The sequence below is a fragment of the Eumetopias jubatus genome, unplaced genomic scaffold, assembly GCF_037043125.1.
Source record: "Eumetopias jubatus isolate StellerSeaLion01/CBP00866 unplaced genomic scaffold, mEumJub1_p1.0 scaffold_7, whole genome shotgun sequence".
In the NCBI taxonomy this organism is placed as follows: domain Eukaryota; kingdom Metazoa; phylum Chordata; class Mammalia; order Carnivora; family Otariidae; genus Eumetopias; species Eumetopias jubatus.
This window is the reverse complement of record NW_028274813.1, coordinates 44,448,301-44,476,288: the sequence shown is the minus strand read 5'-3', so window position 1 is coordinate 44,476,288 and position 27,988 is coordinate 44,448,301. Positions and strand designations below refer to the sequence as shown.

Sequence of the window (27,988 nt, the reverse complement as noted above, 5' to 3'; positions counted from 1 at the left end):
GTTGAATTTGAGATGTTTATTATAGTTCCAAGTCCAGTGTTAAACAAGCAGTTGGACATACAAGTCTAGAATTCAAGAGAGTGATCAAGGGTGGGGATATGGACTTGGGAGTTGTTTGCTCTACAGACCATCAGCATGGCATGAAACTGCATGAGGGTAGATAGAGGAGAGACAAAGACCAAGAACTGAGTCCTTTTAGCATTAAGAGGCTGGGAGAAGATTGGGAACTAGCCAAGGAGGATGAACAGGAACCCTCAGTGAGGTTATGTTCACTTGGTTCTAAAATGGCCTTTTAGGATCCCCCGCAGATGAAATTTCTTTCCCTTTTGTTTTATGTGCCACTCGGGATCTCTTGAATTCTTGAAATTTTTATTAAGAATTCTTCATACACCAACAAACAGTGCCCAGACTCTGTAAGCTCTCTGCTAACACGTTCTTATATGTAAGGAAGGATTCAAACATCAGAATAGGTCAGTTTTTGCACCCAGTCCCAACGTTTATAGCTTTTTGCCAAATGGTCACCATCCATACATCCTTTCTTCCTGGAAATGATATAAATCCCTGAGGCTGTTTTTGCTACAAGGAGATTATGGCACAGCATATGGAGTCTTCACTGTCCAGGAGCAGAAGAAGTCTTGTCTTTGCTCAAGCAAGCCACTTGGTGAATGCCACAGGCTTGGGCCAACTGTGAGTCCTCGTGATTCATGGGTGACTGTACCAGGGAGCTCTAGCGTGGAGCAGCTGGTCTTAGGAGCATACTAACCTGATGTTTCCCATACTGTTGTGCATGGAATTTGCCCCATTTGTCATGCTGAGTTGGCTCTCTAATCCTATACAAATCTCTGTACACATTAATATTTTACCTTGAAGCAAGGCAATGGAATTCTAGAATATTGGCATCCTGAGGGTGAATATTTAGTGACTGATATTATAAACTTTTAACATTATAGATATCCTCTGTCTTAATGAGAAGAAATGTGGAAAAAAGGAGAAGTTATAATAAATTATCAAAGAGGCTGTTAAATTCCTTCATTTAAAAGCATATTCATCTATAAGTCCTTAGTTTATAAGATTTGTCTGTAAGTAAAATGGTTTGTTACTATTCTTTGAGCAACAAGAGAGGTTTTGTTTTTTGTTTTTTTTTAAGGAGATTAAGCCAGTCACTTACTGTATTGTTTCAGGATAGATTATACTCTGAGTTATAATAGTATCTCAAAGTTAACATCTATTATCATGGAAACTATTCATAATAATTTCTAGGCAGGCTAGAAATTGAAAACTTGGTTCTATTATCTGGGTCCAGTGTCTACTCATGTTCTAGGAGAGTGGACATGTGACCAGTCCTATTTTCAATGCTGTCGTTGAAGAAATGTTCCTCCCTAAATTACACAGGATTGACTTTGCCTTTTGGCATGTCTTATTTTTTAAAATCTGATCAAGTTTAGGCTTATTAACTGTGGGGCTCAGAATCCCATTTGTCTCTCTAGATGCCAGAGTAAGGTTGGCATGCCGGGGGGAGGGGACACGGCTTAACAGATCCGTGGGCCATGCCACTTGGTACTTGTTGACTCCAGCAAAATACTTGACTCTCTAAGCTTCTGTTTCTTCACCTCTATTATGGGGGAAATAACCTGCATTACAGTTATTGTGAGAATTAAACAAAATATCAGATGTAAAGTTCTTGGCGCCATGCTGGATGCTTGGGAGCACGGAGCCAAGGCGGCTGTTCTTGACACTGTTGTCACTGTGATCTCTCCTGCCTGCCCTGCAGTCTGGAAGACGTAAGAAAAGAAACAGGGTGGTTGAGCCTCTGTGAAATCTCTCAGCATCTTTGCTTTTCAAGCGTGTCTGCGCCCTTACCTAAAACATCTTGCCTTCACCTCACCCTGCCTTCTGTCTCAACTGAGGCATCAGGGTTGGGGATGAGGGGACGTAGAAGCCGTAGGGGGGTAGCCAGCCTCGCCAGTGGGGGCCACTCCTCCCTGTCGTCACCAGCTGGGCCACAAGAAGCAGTGGCAGCTATTGTGGCCTGATAGGGTGGGGTTGGTAGTTCTCTTCCTTCCCTCGAGGGGGGTCCTCACACTCAGACTCTCTCAGCATTTCTATGTAGACCTGCGTCCCTTGTTCAACCCTGGGGTTTTTAGGTTATTTCTCCTTTGCTTTGGGATTCTAAACAAGTCAGTTTATATCACACTGCTTCCATTTCCTCAGTATGCCAGTGGTGCCTGCTACTTGCCTACCTTGATTAGGTGTTTTAAATGTCAAATTGGTATTGATTAACACACACACACACACACACACAAAATTACTTGCTACCAGGTTCTAGTTCTAACACATCTGAGTCACTGATGAGGTTATAAAGAGGTCTAGCATTCTGCTATTGACAAACTACTCCCTTTTAAAATACCAAATCCTTGCAATTCTGTTTATTTTTAACAGAATACGTTTGGCAAAAAAGTCAGCATGCATTGGCTAATTAAAGCAAAATATCTGTGTTTGATAAAAAATATAACCTGCATATTTTGTTTCCTGCGTGCCTTTAAATCATCATATGCAAAACCTGTTACCCTGAGCCAATCAAGAAAGAGAGTGACTTGTGTTGGCCTTCCCCTCAATCAAATGAAACACAGTACAGGACTACTACCTTTTTTCCCCCCCTCAGGAATGTTCTCTTTCCCTCTCTCTCTTGCCCCCGTCCCCACTGTCCTCTGTCTCCATCCCTCTTTCTCATCATAGGATGTGGCAGCTTTTGTGCCATGGGTTTCCATGTTTTACTCTGGTTTTATAAATTCTTTTTCATGGCCATAAAGATCTCTGAAATCTCTTACCTGTGTTTGGAATGTAAGAAATCCCAATTGACACAGATTCTGTTATTTATTGATTTAGAAGAAGAAGAATATGGAACGGCAAAGACAGTGTCAGGATGTATGTATCTCATTTTGGTTGATGGGCCCCTAAGACAAGTCTGTTTGGGGACTCACCATTGAGGAAACCTGTTCCCAGTGGAAGGGGCCCCTTTTCCGAACTGATTCTATTCTGGGTGGTCGTTTAATTGTGAAGAAGTTGGCAGTTTTGTTTGCAGACTCTCTGGTTTTCATTAGCAGTCTAGTGGTGACAGTTAGCTTTAGCTGTTTCCTCCTGTCACTGCTCACAGGAATGGTGCTGGATGCTCAGAGGTGGCACGAGGCTTTTGGGGTGGCAGCAGCTTCATCAGTGTGCTCTCACCCCAGCCCTCTACTGTCACAGTAGCATGTCGTGCCTCCGAGAATGAGAACATTGCTGATTAGTGTGCCTGGTGCACTGGGCAGGCTGTGGGGGAAGTGCCATGGTATGATCTCTGTTGATTTCCCAACAATTACATTCTCCTTGCTTCCTACTGGCCTTCGCCTTACACACAGACTACATTTTGTCTTCCATTATGAAGAATGTCCTTTTGGTCTTTCCCAGTAGGATTCTTGCAGGTTTCTTCTCAGCGTCTATAACCTCATCCCTCTCCTGATCTTGAACTTCTCCTCTCTTCGCTTCACCCTTTCAATCCTGCTGAATAAAAGCTTGACTTTCACCTCCTGATTTTTAAAAAAGATTTATTTATTTATTTGAGAGAGAGAGAGAGAGGGAGAGAGCACTAGCAGGAGGGGCAGATGGAGAGGGAGAGAGAAACTCAAGCAGACTCTGCCCTGAGTGTGGAGCCTGGAAGCGTGGCTCGATCCCACGACCGTGAGATCATGACCTGAGCCAAAACCAAGAGTCAGAAACTTAACCAACCGCACCGCCGAGGCGCCCCTCACTTCCTAATGTTTTTATCCTCTCTCTCAACAGTCTACCGAAAAGAAAAGTATGTGCTCAGGGAGAATTGCACTTAATCATGAATTAAGCTCTCTGGGCTTTAGTTCATTTTCTCATCTGTGAAATGGGGATAATAATTTACCCCATCATTGGGTTATTGTCCAGTTGAGCCAGATAAAACATATAAAGTGCTCAGAATAGTGCCATGTATATGATCATTGCTTAGTAAAGACATTATCATCTCCTTCATCACCACCATCTCTAGGAAGACACTGGGTCTACCAGCAGGGAGCACTTGTAATTTTGATATTATGATTACACGTTAGACCCTACAAATCACAACCCAAGTCTCCTCTGAAATGCATTTCATATGGTGCCAATTTTGTATTCTCTGTTCTATTCTGGATTTTCAAGGAATAGTCTTCTTGTCCTTTTTTTTTTTAAGATTTTATTTATTTGACAGAGAGAGACAGCGAGAGCAGGAACACAAGCAGGGGGAGTGGGAGAGGGAGAAGCAGGCTTCCCGCCGAGCAGGGAGCCCGATGACGGGGCTCGATCCCAGGACCCTGGGATCACGACCTGAGCCGAAGGCAGACGTTTAACGATGGAGCCACCCAGGCGCCCCTGTTCTTGTCCTTCTTTTCTGCACTGTTTCACTATACTCGCTCATTTATCTACATTACATTTGACAAAGCTGCATTATGAATGTCACTGCATTTAATCTAAGTAACAGCACTATGAGATGGGGACATCATGCTCTCCGTTGTACATGTGATAACATTTCAGATCAGACAGAGTACATGTTTTGCTTAAGATAACCAGCCAATAGGAGGCAGACCCAAGCTTCAAACCCCCTTCTGACTCCAAGTCCAGTGTAGTTTCTATGTGGAGCCTCTTTGTGTGTGTGTGTGTGTGTGTGTGTGTGTGTGTGTGTGTGTGTGTGTAGAGGAGCAATGACATTTAATTTTCTACCTGGGCTTTTATCAAGAAGTCATTACATTCTAAGTTCTTGGAAGGTAGATATGAGTTCTAAGTCTCTCTCTACAATGGATTTATCTCATCTTCTCCCAGTACTATGGCTTGAACTTACTTACTAAGTTTCTTTCCCGACATCTCATTGAGGGCAGAGGACTAAGGTTATGATAATATGGATGAAGATTTGCCTAGGCTGGAAAAGTTGTGCTCAGGGAGTACAACACAAGGGCCTCCATTCAGCGAGGAGGACACCAGGTACACCTGGGGAAATGGGAAGTGAGTAGAAGCAACATAAAAACAAGGGCTGGTGTGGCAAACCTGACATGATCCTCAGATCGGCCAGGCATTGACTATCTGCAGAAGAATCCTTTTTGAACCCACCTGGTGCTGACTGTGACCCCAAATCCGGGCAAATCTTTGCTCATTCAGCAGACATTCACTCAGTACTAGCTATGTGTCTGGTGCTGTGTTAGTCACTGAAATAACAGGTATGAGAGATCCTGTTGAATGGATGATCCAACTTCCTGGTTCCTGGAGGGGAGGCGGGGGAGGAGGGAGAAGGGAGGGAAGGGTCAGAGGGCCAGATGAAGAGAAAAGCATTCTGAATCAAGGTGAAGCGAGTTACTTGGAACTGAACCCACAAATCCTGCATTTCTGAACACGGTAGCATAAGTCTGTGAGCATTAATTAATATAAGGAGATGCATTAGACGGAGTCACTGGCCCACCAGAGCCTCTGAATGATGGGGAGCCCAGCAGTGAGCCCAACATGTGGCTGGAAAGTCCTGGACTATATGGGAAAATAACCCTTTCCTCAAAGGTCTCAATGTGATCTACTGATTCAACCGCATCTTTAGTTCCTCTAATATCTGTATAGGAAGGCGGATGTTCCGTAAGAATAAAGCACTGGATAAGCAAGGAGCTTGGTAAAGATCATTACGACAACAGGCAGGAGCAGGAGAGTTAGCACCCTGCTCCACGAACCCCATCCCTTGTGTAAAATGTGATCTATGTAGAGCGGAATATTACTCAGCCATAAAAAAGAAGGAAATCTTGCCATTTGCAACAACATGGATGGACCTTGAGGGCATTAGGCTAAGTGAAATAAGTCAGACAGAGAAAGATAAATAATGTATGATCTTCCCTATGTGTAGGATCTAAAAACAAACAAACTACAACCAAACTCATAGAAAAAGAGATCAGATTTGTGGTTACTAGAGGCAGGGGGTGGGAGGAGTAGGTGAAATGGGTGAAGGTGGTCGAAAGGCATACACTTCCAGTTATAAGATCAGTACATCTTTAACATGGACTTAATGGGGATGAAATGTGCAGCGTGGAGACTCAGTTAACAGTCCTAACAGAGTAGATCTGCAAAGTTCTCAGAACAAAAAATAAAATTTCTAACTATGTGTGGTGATGGATGTTGACTAAACTTACTGTGGTGATCATTTCACAATATATACAAGTATTGAATCGTTATGCTGTACACCTAAAACTAATAAAATGTTATATGTCTATTAAATCTCAATTGAAAAAACAAAAATTCCATCCCCTGCTCTACTCACTTTTCCTTCCGCTCCTCTTCAACAGATCTGATTTTGAAAAGGAGCTATAGGAAAGAGGAAAAAGGAATAAATACACCCTTCGGAATTGTTTGCCCTGATTGTGAAAGCCACTGAGTAAGCTCATTGTTGGTCTAACTCCATGCAAATGAATTGACTGTGAACCTCCTCAACTCAGTTGTTGGTCACTGCGCGTGCCTGCCTCGCACCCTTGACTGTTTGGTTTCAAAATCCAAAGCTGCTCTTTTTGAGTTTGTCACCAAACCAGACGTTGGCAAATGCCCGCCCTTTTATGGATGCACCAGCCTTGAGCTAGGAAGTCCTCTGGGCCCAGAGGTTTACAGCATGAGCTCTCAGTAGGTTGTACTTACTGTTCCCAGCAAACATTTTAAAATATCCTCGAAATGCCTTGACAATGGATTTAGATAGTTTTAACTTCCATTTAAGCCGGTAGGCAGGGGCTGGTATGCTGTTTGAAGTTTTGTGCCATTATAAGACACTCGAGAAATATGTGTGGCAAAGTATTCCAGGTATGTTTAAGTTGTCAGTTATTGCTTATTCTGTTGTGCCTTCAAAGAATGTTTTTGTTAAAGAGGTCACAGGGATTTGACTTACTTCTTTGCTGAAGAGAATAGTGGAAAACTACCTTCTCCAGATTTGAAAAGAAATTACTCAACGGGTTTTTTGTTGTTGTTGTTGTTGTTTTTTTTTCCGCCCCGCATTTGGCTTAGAGAAGAGCAGTCACTCCACCAGTGTGGAGAAAAGGAGAAAAGAGGGAGCTTTAAAAGAGGGGCAGGCCTGGGGCTTCACACTGGGCTGGAAAAAGGCGGGCCGGCCCAGGAGGGACCTGTTAGAGCAAGTTCTCATTTTGGCAGCTAGCTGGAGAAACAATCAGAGTCATTTGGGTGATCGGGAGAGTTGAGAACAAACCATGACTCCAAGCCATGGTATCTTTTGTTTAGGAGACTTCGCCATTCCACAGTGTTTTCACACGCATTCATTAAATCTGAGCTACTCAGCCCTGACTGCTGGGGAGAATGGAGCAGGGAGGTGTGTCTTTTCTTAGGTTACTAACTTGGGGTAAATGCAAATCTTCACAAAGACGAGCACTTACAATCAAATTTTAGTGTGGATACTATGTTTGTAATAGGTTAAAAAACGGCCAGAGTCAGTGTGAAAGGTTCTAAATTGTGCCTAGTTTATTAACTTAGATTTTAATTGATGTTGGCTAACTTTTATTGAGCACTTACTATGTACCAGACATTTGGCTACAAACTTGACATCAGTTATGTCATTTAATCAAGTCACAGTTCTATTAAATAGTTAGGTATTCTTTTTTAATTGCGACATTGCCAATGAGAAAAACAAAGCATAAAGAGGTTGCCTGCAAGAAGTCTCACAGTTATTAAGTGGAGGCAGAAAACTGCTGAGCTCCTGATCTTCAGCCTTCCCCATCCCTCTGCTACTGTGTAGGCCCTCCGCCTGGACCATCGCTAGGTGCAGGGTTCGGTTACGGTGTCCAGCTTTAGTTCTAATGGAGTCATGTCTGTGTAACACTGTAGTACCTTCGTGATTATGATTCAGATCTTAGATTAAGGCGTGAGTGGCATATAGAGTATGTGATGGGCAACATGATAGGATTAAAAAAAAAAAAAGGAAATTGAGCATAAACCAAGAAGGCCAAGAGCTGAGGCTGAGCCTTGCCTCGGTATCAGTAAGTTTGATGACGTGGGCCAACTTTAACCTCTCTGGGCCTTGGTTTCTTCATTGGCAGTGTGACTGAGTTGTACCAGATGAGAGCCTACTCTCATCTGGAGACAGTGCACCCCAAAGTAGGAAAAGTTAGTGGAAACTGCTTCCTAAAGCTATCAGGTGGCGGACAATGAAATGGATGCCAAAGGTTAATGGTCCAGCAACCTGGATTTATTACTTTCAAGTTCACTCATTTTATTTCTACCTAGTGCAGTTAGAAGAATTATACAAGGGGCGCCTGGGTGGCTCAGTTGGTTAAGCGACTGCCTTTGGCTCAGGTCATGATCCCGGAGTCCTGGGATCGAGTCCCACATCAGGCTCCCAGCTCAGTGGGGAGCCTGCTTCTCCTCTGACTCTCTCCCCTCTCATGTTGTTTCTCTCTCACTCGCTCTCTAATAAATAAATAAAATCTTTAAAAAAAAGAGTTATACAAAATATGTACAAAAATAAGTTTGAATAGGGCTCAAGAATTTAGAGTGAAAAAGTAAAAGTCTTATTTCTCTGTCCCTCAACCCCAGTCCCACTGCCCAGACATTACTACAGTTAGGTTTTCTCCTTTCAGAAATTGGCTATTCATATATAACTATGCAATATGGCCGTGATATAAATTTGTGAAAGAATCTGCTAGTTTCTTTAAATTATCTTATTTGCAAAAACAATATATGACTATAGGTACCTTACAAAAAAAATCTTCAAACAAAACCTGTTTTTAAAAAAGCACAAGACTTTAGGGGCGCCTGGGTGGCGCAGTGGGTTGAGCACTTGACTCTTGATTTGGGCTCAGCTCCCGTCCTGGGATCCAGCCCTTCCTCAGGCTAGGCATTTGGTGCAGGGTCTGCTTGGGATTCTTTTCCTTGCCCTCTGCCCCTTCCCCCTGCTCATGTGCGCGCGCGCGCGCGCGCACACACACACACACACACACACACACACACACACACACACACACACACACACTCTCTCTCTCTCTCTCTCTCTCTCTCTCTCTCTCAAATAAATAAATAAAATCTTTAAAAAAGCATAAGACTTTAAATTAATGCACGTTGAATTTTATTCCCTTCCACTGAAAAATGAATAAGGCACTGTGCTGGAGAACACATTTGAATTGTGAAAATATAACTGTCAACATTATGGAAGCATCAAAGTATTAAAATAAGCTTCTGTTTTGTCTTAGATCCTTTTAAAAAACTGACAACAAAAGTCATTGAAGACGAATCTTGCTTAAAAGTACTTTCGTATGATAAAAATTTGAGGTCGAGCATATTTCTCCATTTCCCCTCCAAATGAGTTTAGACTGTTAGGAAGTGTTATGTTTTGAAAAACCTTTGAAGAGGGCATCTAGTATCTTTCCTTTTTGTTTGTTTTTCATATAGTTGGTGGGATTTTGTTATTTAATTTTGTGACTCTTTTGTTTCCCCAAACGAATTTAAAAACAAACAAGCATAAGGGGAAATTAGCCGCAGTACGCCGTCCTTTCTATTTTTCCTCTGTGTCTTGTTGTATGTCAGTAACTCTTCTTATAAAGCTGTATGGTTTGGGGCCATGTAATTTTGCCTCCACTCTAAATGTGATAGACAAAATGTGTGGTGTTGTGGAGGCTTATTGGTGCCGTAGAGCCGTGGGGGTCCTTTCTTCCTGGGCTCTGCTTGGCACTGTTAATGATTCCATTAATTTTCACATCAGGGGATCATACCTTAGTGAGGGAAGCTGAATTCATATCATGTGTCCAAACAAATGAGAGCCAGGTGAAGATATTTTCAATAGTGTCTGTCTAAGAAAAGGCCTAATGGCCTCTCTGCTGGAGCTGCCCCCAGTAGAGGGCCCAGGTGCAGCCCCGGTGTGCTTCCCAGGCTCTGGCACTAGGAAACTAGGAACACCTGGAGGGCTTCTCCAAACATACACGGGTGGGCCCCACTGCTAGAGTTTTTTTTTTTTTTTTTAAAGATTTTTTAATTTATTTTTTGACAGGGAGAGACACAGCGAGAGAGGGAACACAAGCAGGGGGAGTGGGAGAGGGAGAAGCAGGCTTCCCGCTGAGCAGGGAGCCCGATGCGGGGCTCGATCCCAGGACCCTGGGATCCTGACCTGAGCCGAAGGCAGACGCTTAACGACTGAGCCACCCAGGCGCCCCGCCCACTGCTAGAGTTTTTCTGATGCAGTGGGTCCAGGGTGAGGCCCATGAATGTGCAGGTTCCCAGGTGATGCTGCTGCTATTGGTCCGAGGCACATAACGTTGAGAACCACACTGGCTTATTAGCTTCAGAAGCCATAGCACAAGAAGAATGGATGACGGGTTGGGCAGAATTCCTATACTGGCTTTGGCTCCTGAGTATACACAGCCCTCTCTGAATTTCAGCTACTGAAGGTAGGGGGAGATATCTCATGCTCCAAATGTGTGGAATACGTATATTCATTTTAGTTGTTCACTGGCGTGATGGACTTTGAAGCAGTCAATACAAAATGATGTTCACATGTGCTTTGAATTATGGGTCTTTCTTCTCTTATTGCTTTGTTTTTCAGATTTTTTAAAAGACTAGTATGATTAGTTACAGCCTGCCCATTTGACCACTTTCCACATTTCACTTTTAAAAATGAAATAATCCTTCTTGCATTTAACTAATGGAAAGTTGTTCAACTTGCCAAGCAAGGTTCCACTGTTCCTGAAACAAATTTTCCAAAGAACTGGAAACTCTATGCAGCTTTTATACAAGAAGCAGAATAGCAATGCTCAAATTTATGTTACTTTGATACATATTTTCCACCATTTGATATTTAAGTAACATCCATCACATTGTATCTGAAGACATTCACCTGACTCTCTAAGAGGAGCAGTTGCATTCATGATCTCTTTTTCATCATGCTTTTAACCCCTTCCAGTATTATTTAAATTTATTCTGTGTACAACTGGCTAAAATCATTGATACCATCAGCTGACATCAATGAGTGATCATCACATATAAATGATTGCTAAGAGATTTATGGGTCTGATCCCATGTAATTATCACAACAACCCCATGAGGAAGAGAGAGTTACCGTGTTCTCTGTTTTATGATGCTTAAACTGAGAATGAAGGATTAAGTAACTTGCCCAAGATCCAAGTGGGTAGTAAGGGGCAGGACAGGAACTCAGAGCAGGGTAATTCCAAAGCATAGGTGTTTTCCCACTATGCTATCACCCTTATTAAAACTCACTTTTTGAAGAGCTTTCTATACTTGGCATCATTAAATATTGGTTTTGCCTGCAAGAGCATTCGGTCTAAAATCGTCAGCCCTATGGAGCAGATAAGTGAAGGCATCATAGCTGACCAAGCACTGAAAAAAAAATTGAATAGTAATATGCAAATATTTACTCTGCACAGAAGAGAAATTTTATGAAAGGAAAGTCATGTTTATGTGTGTTAGGGCGAAGGGTATGGCATTTACCCTTCCCTTAAAATTAGGGTGGATCTCAGGGAAAAATATTTCAGGACCTCCTTAATGTTGAAGCCTGAGGTCTTGGTAAAAATAGGTTGAAAGGGCTCATTGGTTATGGGATTTATTCTCGCAGAAGAGTTTGTTTTGGGAGTTGAGTAAATTTTTCAGAGAGAATAGGTTCCAGCACTGCCCAGTAGAACTATCTGTGATGATGGAGATGTCCAGCAGGGTCCCCTCCAGCCACATGTGGCCCTTCAGCACTTGAAATGTGACTAGTGCAGCTGAGGAACTGAATTTTTGGTTTATTAAATTTTAGTTCATTGTAGTGTAAATAGCTATGCGTGGCTAGTGACTATCATTATTGGACAGCATAGGAACAGTAGAAGGCAATAGAAAATTTAAGTAGTGGGCGGCAGAGATGGAGGCTGACATGTGTGGACTTGAACTTGGGTGTAGAAAGAAGTCCTTGTCAGCCCTCTGGAAGGACACTTGTACAGCAGTATGAGGAGGCTAAGAGACAAGTGGAGGCGTAGGATTTCAGACATGAGATGACCAGGTCAGACACAAGACTCTAAACACAGGGAGGAAGGAGAAAGGGGCAAAGTGAGGTGTCTGTGGTAGGGGACATGGCAGGGTTTGGCACCTGACTGATCGTGGGTGGCAGTACAGTGGAGGTTGGAGGTTGGTAGCTGCTTCAAGGTTTCCAGCCTGGTGATAGGAAAACAGCTTCTTTTTGCAATGTGGAATTTGTGTTGGCATAGGAACATGGAGCTTGAGATGCCTTATAGACAGTGTGTATCCTGAGGCTGTATCAGAGAAGCAGGTGTAGGTGGATAAATAGATTTAACATTTGCATAGAGATAATATGTAATCCATGCACGCAGATAATATTCACAATTATGTGTTTTAAAAAATAGTGGGAAAGTCAGTGTGAATGGAGTCAGGAGAGCACAGCAAAGTGTGGTCAGAAATAAAGTTGGAGAGGTAGCCTTGTAGGTCACAGGGCTAACCAGGGGCTATCCGGGCCTTATATAACTTTGGACTGTCTTCTAAGTATGATGGGAGGCCTTTGGAAAGCTTGAGATGGAAGATGAGTTTTGTTGGACTTTGTAAATGACCGCTCTGAATGGGGTCCAGAGAACAGACTTTAGTAACAGAGTAGGTGTGGAAGCTGGGAGCTCAGTTAGGTTACTACAGTATTCCAGGTGAGGGATCCTGATGGCTTAAACCAGCATAGTCGCGGTGGATATGGAGACAAGTGGTTGGATTCCAGGGATAAATTTTCAAAGCAGAGTCAGAATTTTTTGTTGGATAAGATGTTTGGTGAGAGAGAGAGAATGAGAGAGAGAGAGGAGTCAGGGGTGAGTCTCAGATTTTGCCCTAAGCAGTTGAGTGTGTTCTTTGTTGCGATGGGGAACTCTGAAGAAGTACCAGGTTTATAACCAAAATCAAGAATTCCATTTTGGACGTACTAAGCTAGAGATGCCTATTAGACGTCCTAGTGGGGCTGTCAAGGAGGCAGTTGAACATGTGATCTTGCAGCTGGCTCCTTATTTGATGAATTCTGATTTGTTAAGGTCTTTGGGGGAAGGAAGGAGCCAGAAGAGAAAGAGAAGCTGAGGAACAAGAGTATTCAAGGGTGGGACAAAGATTTTAGGGACAGGGAAGTTACAGGGTCCTGTTTGGGAATGAAGGTGCTGACCCAGGGAAGGAACATGCCGTTGTGGTTATGGTGTTGTTGAAACAGACCAGGTGTGTTTTGAAGAGACTGGTGTAGTGTGGTGGCAACAGCTGGGAGAAGGCCCACACTGGGAGGCTTTGGTATGTTCTCGAAGAAGGGAGAAGGTAGGGAAAGCAAGAGTCAATGATGGACTTAGGAGGGTTCCAACAGAGCACCTGGGGAGAAGCCAAGCTATAGCATGACTTTGTCATGGTGTAAGTCAGTTGTTGCCTGCTCCTTGTGCACGAAGGCATTTTTAGGCTATTTAATCAAATTTTTATGCCTCGGGGTTGAATAACAGAGTGGGAAGTGTTGACTTAAATTGTTTTTTCAAGCAAGCATAAATGTCAGAATTTAGGAGAATTGTGTGCTGAAAAAAGAGTAGTTTATTTTAGAAGAGGGCATTTTTTTCTAGTTTCTCTCATTTGCCTATAAGTATTTGTCACACGTAATCATCTTGCCTGCTTTTATAAATGTAGGATTTCCATTTACATGGAAATGCGTACATCATATTTTTCCCATTAAAATGGCCAAGTGTTGAAATATTCGGTATTCTAGTTTATTCTTGTCTCTCGTCTATTTAGGCTTTTAACTGTGAGAATGTTTGCCATTTAAAAAAGCAAGATTTTCTGTTATAGTTACAGACTTGTAATGTACTAATAGGGCAGTGGAAGGGGTTATTGAGAACTCTTACTTAGGCAATGGTTATTCCAGAGAGAAGTGTCTTGTCTCTCCACTTACCCCTTACCTCCTCCTCCACTGATTCTCACCTGACAAAGTCGACAGAAGAGAAGCGAATGCAATTAAATTAAGTCAATCAAGACTCCCAACTTTTATCAGATCCAAGACTTGGAATAGAGGGTTTACATATTGTTTGTAGATACATCTTTACACTACATACTGATTCACCAGTACATCCTGTTTCTGAACCTGCGTAAGTAATTAATAGTTGCTTGAAGAGAGAAAATTAGAATTCCTTCCATGCGTCCTGTTTCTAGGCGGGGATCCCCATGTTATTGGCTCATGCTTTTTCCCTCCGTGCGTTTGTTGGCATGGTCCCCTTGTCAGAGGTCTGGGGGCACTAATCGGCAGTGGCTCAGTCTTGTCCCCCTTTGTCTCGTTATAGTAGCTCCTGCGACTGGAGTATACTTATGTCTTGTGGGTTGGCGGTAGGGAAGAGGACTTCCTTCTGACACTCGTGCTCGAGCAGCTCTTTCTCTTTCTCCAAAAACACCAGTTTCCCCAGCCCTCAGCTGGTTCCTCCCTGCTAGAAGCCCAAATCTGCCAAAGTCACCGCTAGACCACGTTCGCCCTGTGACAGTGCAAGTGACTCCAGTGTCTTTTCCTCCCCCCCTTCCCAAGATTTCCAAACATAAGCTTCTATCCTCTTTGTCAAGAGCTTATTTTGTCATCTTGTTTCCCTTCCCCTATAAATAATCCATTTTTCCCCCACCACACTCCCAGGACAGAGGCGTGCCCCATATCATATGCTTGCCCTGAGCATTCTTTCAGTGTTTTTTACTTGCTTGACCTTTTGGTTCTTTTCTTTCATCTCTCTTAGGATCTCCCAACTGAGGTCATGGAAGGTCAGAGTTAAAAAACGAGATTGACGGACTGCTTGTCTGCAGAAAACCGAGCGCCACACTTTGTGGATATGCACAGAAATCTTGCCTCGTCTGCAGTGCCCCTCGCCACACATTTGCTTCACTATTTTTGTTTCATGGTCTAGAGGCCCGGGTGAAAGGAAGGAACTATAAATAAGAATAACCCTGAGAGTGATAGGATGAGCTCAGATGATCCTTAACTTTTTGGCCTTTCTGTTGGTTTAGAATTCCTCAAGGCCTATTATAGTGACTTATTTCACTTGACTGGGAATACCAGGGGTTTGGAGCTCCTTAAGTCACTTCCAGAAAGGACTCGTGGTGAGGGTGTCTGTCCACTTGCTGCTTGTTTAAATACCTTTTATTCTGGTGCTCAAAGTGAAGAGGGGATGAAGTGGGCACTAACTGAATGATAATTTACAGACACACTTCATGGCCCTTAAGGAGTTCAACATTATGGGAGTCATAAGGTAAAATGACTGAGTTCTCTACTTCTCTTTTGTTGGGCAAGCTCACTTGTCACTTGACAGATCTTCTTCATGGGAAGCAAGCTTGTGCTGTCTAAGGTTGAGGGAGTGCCTTGCCCCTCGTGGCTGGTGTGTTGGAATCGAAACATATTAAAGAGTTAATTCTCTTAAAAAAAAAAAAAAAAGAACTTCTTAGTCAATAGGCACTACCCACAAAGCGATTATGAAAACAGTCTCTTTGGAATGATGACCATGATATATGTTGTCACGCAGATATCTTATCTGAGATTTCCATGGTATCAATATTGACACAGTCTCCTTTCACAAGGAGTACTCTGTGGATGTGCCTGCAGGTGTACGTATATATTCTAAAGCAGCAATAGAGTCATCATAGAGTAATCCAGCTTAATCTTTATGTGACCCCTGAAGGCATCCCAAGTGTAGAAGGGCCGTTGATAGTTCCTCATAAACAGAGCCTCAGGCTTTTATTTTTATTTTATTTTTTAAAAGATTTTATTTATTTATTTGACAGAGAGAGAGAGCGCAAGCAGGGGGAGCGGAGGCAGAGGGAGAGGGAGAAGCAGGCTCCCTGCTGAGCAAGGAGCCGGATGCGGGACTCGATCCCAGGACCCCGGGATCATGACCTGAGCCAAAGGCAGGCGCTTAACCGACTGAGCCGCCCAGGCGCCCCGAGTCCCAGGCTGTTACATAGACATCCGGGGAAATGCAGGTGCTGCAGCAGCCCTTGCCTGCCTGCTAGAGTAATCCTAGTCGCCATCCAGGTCATGATTCCTTATGGCTCATTCATCTCTCCTCTTTGCTTCCCTTCCCCTTGTGAGGGCTTAGAAGATAAATTACACTCCAGAGTTAGAGTTTATCCACAAGGTCACACCACAAGTCGTAGAAGGAAAACCAGAAATTTGCACTTCCACCCTTTATCTTAATTCCTGGCCCGTGCAAAACCTCTTAGGATCTCTATCCACCTCCTATGATGGTCGGGAATTCCTGGGTCAGCCGGCTGGAGAGAACTGTGATGGTTATACCTCCCTCTGCATGTTTCCTGGCCATATAGCAGAAATCATAAAAGAATGAAATGGTCAGATCCCTAACCTTTCCATTTCTTTGCTTTATAAATGAATAACAGTGATCTAAAAGTGAAAGAATGTAGCTAACCAGTGTCATTTGGGATCTTCTAAAGTAGTACGGAAACTCTGCATTCTTCAGACCAACTTGTGGCAGGCCAGCACATTCCTCTCCGATGAGGTGGAGGAGTACTGGTGGTGGGGCTGGGATTTGTAGGGCTGGGGCGGGGAGCTGCTGTTTAAAAATACATTTAATTATATTCCTTCTCTGCAGTAATATTGATACCATTTTTAGCCCATTACAAATACTGTGATTTTCATTTAAATCACGTCCATTATCTTATTGACCTAGTTTTTATTTTGTAATCAAAATGTTCTATTTCTGGATAGCTTAGCCCAGAATCTTTTTTTTTTTTTTTTTTTTTTTTTTTTTTTTTTTTTAGGTTAGGGACCTTTTGTGGAGTTTTGTTTTGTTTTTTTTCTTCTTTTCTCTGTCATATCTGCGGACAAATGGGTTGCCTCTGTGTTCTCTGTATTACGGAAGATGGTATTATAGTGTTCTCTAGAAGAGTGAGGCTTTTCTCTATTTAATTTGGTGGTATGCCATGGGACCTCACATCTGGTGACATTTTCGGTGGGTGGGTGGTGGAAGGGCTAGGAAATTCTATTTCTATCCAAAATGAGAGGTAGAGGTCTGATTCTTTCTTTCCCTTCTTTCTTTGCTCTTCTTCACTTTTCCTGTTTTCAGCTTTCTCTATTCAAAGGATCGCACTTATTTTAAGCCCTGCCTTTTCTCTGATTTTTCCCTTCCTCTTTTCTTTCTTTTTTAAAGAGATTTTATTTATTTATTTGACAGAGAGAGAGAGCACAAGCAGGGGGAGCGGAAGGCAGAGGGAGAAGCAGACTCCCCTCTGAGCAAGGAGCCTGACCTGGGGCTCGATCCCAGGACCCGGGGATCATGACCTGAGCCACCCAGGCGCACCCCCCTTCCTCTTTTCTTCCTGCTCTTTTCTTTACCTTCTCTTTCCTGCTCTTAGCAATGTAGGCCCACTTCGTTTCTTTGCTCTGGCTGGAAGCTCACTCTGGGGAGACCCCCACCCCAGAGATGCCCCTGGAAACGCTCCATGTTTCCTTTCCATATTATTTCTCAGTATCCTTCTTGATACATGAAGGTACCTTGCTCTTTCCTCCAGACAGTGAATAGAACCAGAGAATGTGAGGATCAAGAGTGACCAGACATCTTCTTTGGCAAGTGAGGAAGGAGAAGGGCAGAGAATGATTTATCCTAAGATTCAAGGGCAACTTAATGGCAGAGCCGAGTTGATGACCCCATCTCCCTTTAGCCAGAAAGTCATATAGACGTGGTGTCTGCTTCTTTTAGCACTCATTCCTCTTAATCACCATCAGCCTTCTCAAATATTTTTCTGTGTAAATGTGTTTTCGGGGAACTGAGTCTTTTGTGTGTCTCTTTCTTGTAAAAAGAAGACACAAAAGGTGGAGTGCCGTAACAGGAGTCCCTCGCTGGGTTGTTAAGGATTTTCTCAGGAATGGTATTTTGCTCCAGGTCATTTCTGTTGATGTATTCATTCCTAAGAACTGGTAGATGACTATGACATATAATATTCGAGCTTGAACTCCTTCCTGCCTCACTGGAGTCTCTCTGTTAATCAGGAAACCACATTTAAAGCTGTGTCCTGAACTCTGCACAGCATGTCAGCTTGGCCAGGAAGGATAGGGAATTCCTACTGGTAGCAGCCAGTGGGGACCAAGGGAGTAACTAGAGGTCAGATAGGAGCTTAGCAAGGAAGACACTGACAGTGCAGGGTACTTTTCAGCCACTGGGATTGTCTCTTTGTTTTCTGAACTCCCCCCGTGGTTGAGGTCGGACAAAATCCAGGCTATCAGCCCCCTGAGCCAGTGATCCTACGCTTTGGAATTTTATGATCTAACAATTTTTTTTTTTAACTGAGGAGGCTTAACATAGGGTTGTTAGCTTTTATCTTGAAAAGTAAGGATGTTAAAAACAACAAGAGCAAAATTGTCATATAATGTTACAATCCTTTCATAAAAGATATTTTCACACCAGAAATAGGAAGAATATAATCTCAGAATAAAAGACAGTCCTCGGGTGCCTGGGTGGCTCAGTTGGTTAAGCGTCTGCCTTCAGCTCAGGTCTTGATCTCAGGGTCCTGGGATCGAGCCCCAAGTCAGGCTCCCTGCTCAGCGGGGAGTCTGCTTCTCCCTCTGCCCCTCCCCCTGCTCACGCACACACACACACACACACACACACACGCGCGCGCGCGCTCTCTCTCAGATAAATAAATAAAATCTTAAAAAAAAAAAAAAGGACAGTCCTCTATACCACACACATGTAGCTTCGGGAGAAACCCCTATTGTGTTGTACTGTATTGTATTGTATTGTATTGATCTTACTTAGCCACAGGCCAGCATGAATTTTGTCCCAGAAGCAGTGTAGGTCTGTGATACATGGGAACCACAGCCTCGCTCTGGGGCTGGGAAGCCCCGGCTGTCTCTCCAGGGAGAACACAGAGGATGCATGAAGGACACAGCACACAGAGCAGCCCATCAGTGTCCAGCACATATATGGTAGTGCTCAGTAAATGACGTTTGTTTTTATTCTCTCTTAGAGAAGTAAATTACACTAGAGACTATTTCAGTTTGGGCTTCAAGGGACACTGCTCTTGTTGGGCTAATTTTCATTGTAGACTAGGGTCTGATCTTCAGCTGTATAGATCTTTAGAGTGATTTCATCAGTTACCTCCTGGATGGTCAGAAAGACTTGCTTTCCCAAGTTCGCAGGAGGCTAACCCATCCATAAAAATGCAGCTCACTGTTCTGCAAATAGAAGAGAGGCTTTTTCAGGGACCACATCAATTGATTGGTCTGCCCAAATCCCATGTCCTCCCCACCGTGGGGGAGAGATGGGATGGATGCTGGGGTGGCAATCACCGTGTTCGCTTTCCTTGGAAAACACAGAATCAAAGCAGTAGGAATTTATTCACTGAGTGTATTCCAGCAAACGTAAGGTAGAACCCATTTTATTTCACTGGCGCTCTTTTCTCCCTTTCCTTTGGACATTCCTCTTCATTGAAAGACAGTGAAGTATAAGGGTTAAGAGAAGAGGCTCTGGAGGCAAAAGAGCCAGGTGTGAATCCAGGCATTGCTTCCTACTGGGTGTGTGATATCAGACAATTTATTTGACCTCTTTGTGCCTTTTCTTTTTAAGATTTATTTGTTTATTTGAGAGAGAGAGCATGTGCGCATGTGAGGCCCCCCCCGCCCCCCCCCCGCCCCGGGAGGGGGTAGAAGCAGAGGGAGAGAGAGAGAGAGAAAGAATCCTTGAGCAGACTCTCCACTGAGCATGGACCTGATATAGGCTCCATTCCAAGACCCCAAGATCGTGACCTGAGCCAAAATCAAGAGCTAGCCCAAGCGCCCCTGACCTCTTTGTGCTTTACTGTTGTCTTCTGTAAAATGGAGAAATATAATACAATTTACCACATAGATTTGTTTTGATAAGGAGTTGAGACATGTAAAGTGCTTAAAGTGTTTGGTGTATAATCTGAATGATCAACAAATATTTATTATTTATATTATTGAGGAAGCTGGTTTTGTGGTGGACATGGAAAATGAATAAAAATCAGATGGGCAGGATTATAGATGTTAAAGGGTTAGATTCGTATCCTTAACTTCCCTTCCTATAGAATTCAGCTCTCCAATAATCTTTGGTTTCTGTTTTTACCCTTCATTGTTTCAATAGATTTTCATATCACATCACTCTGTCAAGACTGCTTTTCACTGATCGCATCTTTGGTTGACTATTCTCTGTTGACATATTGAGAGATACTTTGAAGCTGTCCAAGGCTCTTCTCCCCAAGGTGGTCCTTTGGAGAAACTTCTGTTCTTGGTATGGTGGACCCCTCCCAGCATGTCTTCTGTAGGTCACCCCTTCCTGGCTTTTCCCCCTTGAGCTTGGAATTGCCTTAGTTGGCAGTATTGGGAGAAGCCCCCTAACTCGTGATAAGTCAAGCACGAACCTATCTGCTGAGAGACTAAGAGATGCTGAGACATTTGCACAGATATCCTCTAGAATAAGTAGCAAGAATTATAGTAAAGCTGATTCTGGGATTAGCTTTATATGCGCTTTCTTCTATTTTGCCAAGCCCACAGGGCAAAGTGACAGATAACGTGATTTTTTTTGCCATTTTTCCATCCCCTGAAGAAACCTAACATCTGTTTTCCAGTGGAAGTCAATGACAGATGAACGAGTATTTCGGGTGCCTTTTATAGGATCGCATGCATTCCATCTACTCCATACCTGTGTCTAACGCCTGTAGTATGAGCATTTTTCAATTTCCTCACTAAACTTACAGTGACATATATCAGCCATTAAAATGCTTTATTATAACATATTCCAGGTACCTTGGCCACTGAAACAAATTAGTCCACCCACCGCCTATCTGCGGTATAATGAGAAACTGAAACTGATAATTATCTAAAACCTTCCTTCGGTAAGTCACACGATCATGATGTTCTTGTAGGAAGACTTCTCCTCATTGCGCTGCTGCATTCCCCCCTCTGTAGGTGCAGCTTTCCTCCCGGACTCCTTTGTCACTTTCCAAGGCGGCCAGAATGAACTGTGTGATGGGGCTGCCAGTCTTGCTTGCTCACTGCCGGTCAAGGGGTCAGAGAGATGCCAGGTTTTTGGAGGGGAAGAGGAAAGGTCAGCTGGAAGCACGATTTCTAGCTTGGTAGTCAAGGATTTTTGGCTGAGAGTGTTGCAACTTTGCTGTCAAAGTTGTGCTGGGTTCTCTGCTAAGGCACGGGCACTGTCCGTCCTCTACTGTGGGACAGTCACGTCAGATGAACACCAGCTCTTCCCTAAGGGCCAGCTGCACTGGGAGGACAGTCAGCCTTGCAGAGTAAGTGACAGTTTCAGGAAACTTCATATGAGGACGGTTGAAATTAGCCAGTGAAGAGCCAGGCTCCTTTCCACCTATCTCTTGGAGGTGAGAATGTCCTCTTTGGGTTCTACTTGGCAATTCTGTAGATCTGGCTAGGATAAAGATTGCACGGTGGGGAGATCCCAGCCATCCCAGGAGCTGAGGCTCCGCAGAGTGAAGACTCCTTTTACAGTGCACTTCAGTGTTAGGTTCAGGACCTTGAGGTCAAGAGTACTCTTTAACTGAATCACGTGACATACATGTAAGAGGAGCTTAAAGGGAAGGTGTAATTATTTAGCTCTCCAATTAATTATAAATGTTACCCGGGGATCACAGATCTCCTGGACCTCCCCATAGGAAGCTCAGTGACCCCCTCACATTCCAGATCTGGGCTGTATTCCCCTGCAAGGTCTCAGCCAGCCAGAGTCTCAGCCTCCTTCTCTGGGCAAATGATTGCTCTTCATCCACCATCTCTAGGTGGCCCCCATCCCTACATGCCCGAAAGCTTGTTTGACATCCTGCCCTGGGTGGGTAGCCATCTGGCCCTACGACAGTCAGACCCCATGCCCCCCCTCCAACAAGAGTCTCTTCCTCATCCCGCCATCGCCTGCGGCCAGACCTCTCTGCACCATTTGTGATCTTTCCACTGTGGTATCCACTTGGCCTCCAAGTAAGATTCATTCCATTTTGCCAGCATTCCCCCCAAGCTGCTCTACCGTCTTCCCCTTGTAATGTCCTTACTTCTCACCCTTGGTTTCCGCTCTCACATCTTCTAAGATTACATTCATTAGAAGAAAAGTCACACTGAGGAATTAGGCACACCCTCTGGCCGGCTATGTTTTACATGCTGTGCAGGAGGCAGAGAATGAGCAGAATTGGGCCAGGCTGGTGCTTAGAGGAGGATGACACTGGGCAAGTCCCTTGGCTTCTTGGAGGTCCGTTTATGCACCTGTAAATTGTGGCTGCCTCATTCATAGGCTGCTTGTGAGGGCTTGATATCAGAATCAGGCAAGGAAATAAATGAAACTGGGCAACCAAGCATCCAATTTATCTCTGGCTCTCTGTATTATAAAGAGGAGATATTTAGGATTGCAGTTCCACATTGCTATGGCTGTTTTGGGGTCCCTTACATGGCGAGGAACATGGAGGATGCTAACATTTTGTTCAGCACGCTGGAGTCACCCAGCTGTCTCAGGCTGTGCCCAGCTGCTCGAGGGCTGAGGGGATCAGTATCGCCACAGGCCTGTGAGGCATTCGAGATGCATCATGGTCAGGAAGTCAGTCTCAAAGTTCCTGAGAGACCTGCCATCTTCCCTGGTGGTATCCATTCTTATCAGGGCTATTAACAAAATTTTTTGTTAGGGGGATTTTTTGGTGGTGGCATTTGGTGCTTTTATGGCCCTTACTTTATGTGGATCATGAATAATCAACTGATAAATCCCTATCCCTGTTCTCATTCTTCAGCAGACATTTCCTGGGGATGCTCTACTTGGCGCTTTAGGGAAGGAAAGATGGATGGGAGCTAGTGGTCATGAGGTAGAACATAGCACCTGAAAACAAACAAACCGTCACGGAGTCCAACTCCGTCAGAGTGCTGGCTGACTCTGGACTCTGAAAATTTCCTTTGGAAACTACCCGTGCTGCGTCACTACCTGGGACTTTGCCTTGAGACAACCGTAGCTCCTTGTATAACAACACACTGGGACAGAGTTTAGGTGGCCTGGTGTCATCACCTGGGGGGAAGGGGTGTGCTTGGAGCCAGGAAAGGGAAATAGAGAAATGAGCCAGGCCCACTCTAGAGTCCCTTGTCAGTCTCCCTCCCCTGGTCCCAGGATCTTGGCCTGTCTGATTTCCCGGGCTTCCCTGTATCTAAACTCTTCTTTGGATGGTGCCATACTGTTCTCAAATCACCTGCCTTCCTTTTATCCGTGTAGGAACATGGGATGTAGATATTATTTTTATTTTCTTCATAATTCATGGAGGGAACCAAGAGTCCTCCGAGAAACTGGATAACTTGTTCTGGAAAGTGATAGGCTGGGGACATAAGCCCAGGCAGTTGTCATACTGTCATCCACTGCTCTCTCAGGACATTTGCCCCGGCACAAGTTTTTCCACAGGTGTCTTCTGTTTGCAAAGAACAGGAGAAAGCTCCTTCTGTGGCTGAGGAGTGTTCCTAGAGAGTTTGTGGGAGTGGGAGCCCAGGAGCCCATAAGTGCCCAGGAGGACAGCAGCTCAGCAACGTGAGGGGACACCTTGATCTGCTGATGATGGAGAACATGCCTGTCACCGCGATTGTCAAGCAAGGTTGTCATAGTGAGACCACACAAGAGTAGCATTTGGCAGTGCTTCATAGATAGAGAAGCGTGATTCTCTTTTGGTCTATATGCATTTTTATACCCAGGACAAGGGTCTACGTATACTTGCCTTAACTTATGAGATTAAAATAATATAGAATAAACATTTTACCTACCTATATTTCAGACACATAAAATAGAGTCTATAGATTGCTTTGTTGTCATTTTATTCCTGAATAGTTCAAAGTCCTGTCCCTGGTGTGTCTAGCATGTTCTAAGTCTGTAATTGGTTCGTCAGGTGGTTGGGACAGAGCGCTGATTAGCAGATAAAAGCAGACCACTGAGGTAGACCCGTGGGGAATCTAGCCCAGAGTTTCCTATTCTGTGAAGATAGCTTCCATTCCAGTCAAGACCAACGTTTGGATCTTCTGTCTATTCATTAACTTCAGTCCTTTGTGACTCTATGACTGTGGGTCATGGGTTTGTTCCTTGTGCATGCACGTTAGCTGCATACTATTCCATGGCCACGGGTCGCTCCCAAAGACTCCACCAGCTGTTTCCACATGTCTGCTATTGGATGGGAAAAGGTTGGTGGGAGAGTGAGTAGGATGCATGCAAATCTGTGCCCACTAGTGGAAAAATATATTCAGATGGTGTGAGGCATCTCTGTCTGAGATGTCTTCAGACTCTGAGGACAATCCCTTACATTGACAGCTGTGTCCTAGGTGCCGAATAAAATTTTTCCCCTCAGCAGAATTACCAGGGGTGCAGGCTACAAGAGTAAATGATTGAATGCAGTGCTTTATTCACTATCCGGGAAGAGTAGTAGGCATTGAGATAAGCAGCTGCCATTCTTACAAAGAAAAGCTGAGAGCAAGAGGTTGGGTGCCTGAGCAGGGCGTCAGATAGGAGCAGCCCTCAGGCGCAGCGACATTCGGGGGCTTTCGCCGTAGCCACACATGGCAGTTCTCTCCCTGGGGTTCTTGAAGCATGCCCGTGACCAGTGTTTTCATCACTAAGATCTAGATAGAAAAACCAAGCATAGTAAAGTTAGGTGATCTATTCAGCCCAGAAAGATCATGGCAAATTGAAATAACACCTGTGGGTACTTTGCTCCACTGAGTTAGAGACTTGACAGGTGGCAGTGGAGGGGTGGAGATCCATAGTAGCTGAGATTCAGGCTTTGCTCATTCTCGTTTCTCACAAAAGGCTGTGTGATTATTGAACATCTTGACGGAGACCCCTACTAGATGGGATGCTTATTGACAGCCTACGTCCTGACCAGGGAGGGTCCTTGAAGCCACTCTTCAGTTCCCTCTGCCCGGGCTGTGGAGCTGCTGATGGCCTTGTGGGTCCCCACACCCTACGCCACCCCTGAGAGGTCCTGACACCAAAGGGAATGCCCTGGGAAGGGCTGCCAGAATTTCCTGTACTGCTGGGGCAGTAATCCAAAGGTCACAGACTCTGCAAAGGCACTGCCTTTGTTGCTCAGTGGAAGGCCCAGAACACAGGGGTCTGAGGTAATTGATCACACTGGGGAGACTATTCCATTGAAGTTGGACATAGCAGGATGAAGAAGTGACTGAACTGATTGAGAATGGGCTTAACTGAAGAGCTAAGCTGCCTCAAATCTTTCGTGGAAGTAGGCAGGATGTAAATCATAAGTCATAAATAAATAAAATGCAGGAGCTAAATAAAGGCCCTTTAAATCTACCATCCCACACAGCTCCAAGTGTTGCAAAGTGGCAACGAAGTAGAATTGGCCCATGTGGATGATTTGGGTGGGCGCTCCTTGACACTGAGGCGGGATTCAGCTTCGGATACCTCTCATCCACGATACGTTTATCCAAACCCTGGATAGCAGCCGGGAGGAGTAAGATGATGGACTTTGGTCCAAAGTAATGAACCAAGGCAACTAAGCTGATTTCTCGATCCAGCTGGAATTTTAGGGATTAATATATAACATATATTCTGCCTTTTTGGTTTTTCTCTGGCCAAAAACATGACTACTTTTCTTTCTGTTCTGTTTACAGCAGTGTTACTGCATCTTATGAGGAAGTTTATCCAGTAGTATGTAAGATAAGAATCGAGCAGACAAAATTACCCTTCAAAGCCTTAGAAAGGCCTCAGGTTAGAGACCGACCTACAGTTTCTCCCTAGGGCCAACCTGGTCAGTTTCTTTCCTCTCCGGCATGAGAATAGCTCGTTAGCTGTTTCTTTGGTTGAGTCTCACCTGAGATTCAGAGAAGCTCCCTGGGTCCACTCCCAGCCAGGCCGTGCCCTGGTCCCCCAGCTCGCGGGCCAGATGTCTCTGCGCCCGGCAGGTGGCGGGGGGGGGGGGGGCGAGGCAGCTACTCTGTTGTGGCCTCTCCTACTTCCCTGATCGGGGCAATCGGAAGCCAACTGAGACTTGTTTGTTCACAAACCTGTTTACACCAGGTGTACTTTTTCCATTTAAGACGTAACTAAATGTTATGTAAACACATGATACATGAGTGTGAAAAGGAGAGGTGTTTCTGTGAAGCTACACCATTGTCTTGGAAAGACTTGTCCGGGATGAACAAAAATTGTGGGCAAATTAAGTATAAACAAGATAACTTTAAAAGATTGTGGGGAACGTCATAAAAATCTAGGCAGATTCTGCAGTTCAGATTGCTTTTCAGCTGTCTTTGGATTTTTTATCTTCTTTAAGGAAACTGGAACCTGAAAATCATAGCAGATTTCTGGTTTATTCAGGAAACTGGGACTTCCAGAGAGTGGAAGACAAGGCATTGCACCTGTACCAAATTTGTGAATGAGTGTACACTCATATATTTAAATATCTGTGAATATAATGCTCGTTTTGGCAGCACATATACTAAAGCTGGAAGGATAGAGAGATTAGCATGGCCCCTGCACAAGGATGACACATAAATATCTGTGAATATATATAATAAGTATCAGTGAATCTATCATCTATCTATGTATCTATCTATATCTGTCTATCTATCTATAAGGAGAGTATCATTTTTATGATTCCATGCTTTGACCAGTTTTTCTAGACTGAGTGTCAAAGTGTCAACCAGTCATGGTCTCTTTTGCAGCTGTGGCATGTTGTGTAAAATACACATGCCCACTGAGTCTGCCAAGGTGCTTATACTATGCAGGTTACAAGGGAACTGAGCCAGGTTGGGGAGGGAGCAGACAGACACACACCTCCTTCCTCATGCTCATCAAGGACCCATGCAGCTGGGGGGCACCGTGGGCAGACCTGTCTACGTGAGCTCTCCGACTGCACTCACTCTCTCTCTCCCACCTGCTCTCTCCTCTCTCCCTCTTTCTCCTCTCTCCCTAACCAATGTAGTTTAGTTCAGAGAACTCTGAAATAAATAAGGGAGGGAGCATTTGGAGTTGAAGAGTATATTTCAAAGTACTTGTTTCTTTTTTTTTTTTTAAAGATTTTATTTATTTGAGAGAGAGAGTGAGAGCGAGAGAGCACAAGCAGGGGGCGGGGGGGGGGGGGAGCAGAGGGAGAGGGAGAAGCAGACTCTCCACTAAGCAGGGAGCCCGATGCGGGGCTCGATCCTGGGACTCCCGGGATCATGACCTGAGCCGAAGGCAGGTGCTTAACTGACTAAGCCACCCAGATGTCCCTCAAAATACTTGTTTCAAGAAAGATAGTCTTTAGCTTAAAAAAGATTTGAAATATTTGTTTGTTCATGTGAACCCAATATACACACACACACACACACACACACACAGAGGAGAGAGGGAATTCCTTTAAATAATGAGATAATGAGATTCGATTTATTAATATGTGACTTCCATTTGATAGTTCAGGAACATACCTATTTCTCATGAAGTGAGATCAGGATATAACGAAAGAAATCTTATTTTAGGTGTCCTAAAATCCAGTGGGTCAATTTTCTATCCTCTCTGGTCTAAAAACATTTTTGAAAGACCTTCCTCTGTCTCTGTGCTCTGTCTAGACTCTCTATCAGAGCACAAACAAGTGCAGGAAAAACAGAATACGTGTAGATACTAGACACGCTAAAAGAGGTATCTGAGAGCCCTCAGGAAGAATAATATTTTACCATGAGGTGGCTTTTGTCTTTCACAATAACAGCCGTATGAATGTGCTTTAATTTATGCTAACCTGGAATGCTTAAAATCATAAAACAGGTATGATTATTAGGTTTCTATTCATCCAGGGAATGCAGATCCCAAAGATAAGTATGCCGGAACATGAACTTTGTGGGAAAGCATGCGTCTACCTACCTCCAACAAAAAAGAGACCGCCCTTCATTTCAGTAATAGCTCTTTGGGGTTTAATTTTGATAGATTGTGAGGTATTTTATTCTAACACATAAACCAGATGCTTCTCTCAAGTCAATGGG

The 27,988-nt window shown here is 44.0% G+C and overlaps 1 protein-coding gene and 1 non-coding gene across 3 annotated transcripts in view; both read left to right on the top strand.

Annotated features, from left to right (window-relative positions):
* SAMD4A (sterile alpha motif domain containing 4A) overlaps positions 1 to 27,988 on the top strand; it is a 201,481-nt gene that overhangs the window by 58,364 nt on the left and 115,129 nt on the right. The window lies entirely within an intron of this gene.
* Positions 26,446 to 26,549, top strand: LOC114209022 (U6 spliceosomal RNA). Its single transcript, XR_003609220.1, has one exon. It is a non-coding gene; the product is annotated as a U6 spliceosomal RNA (small nuclear RNA).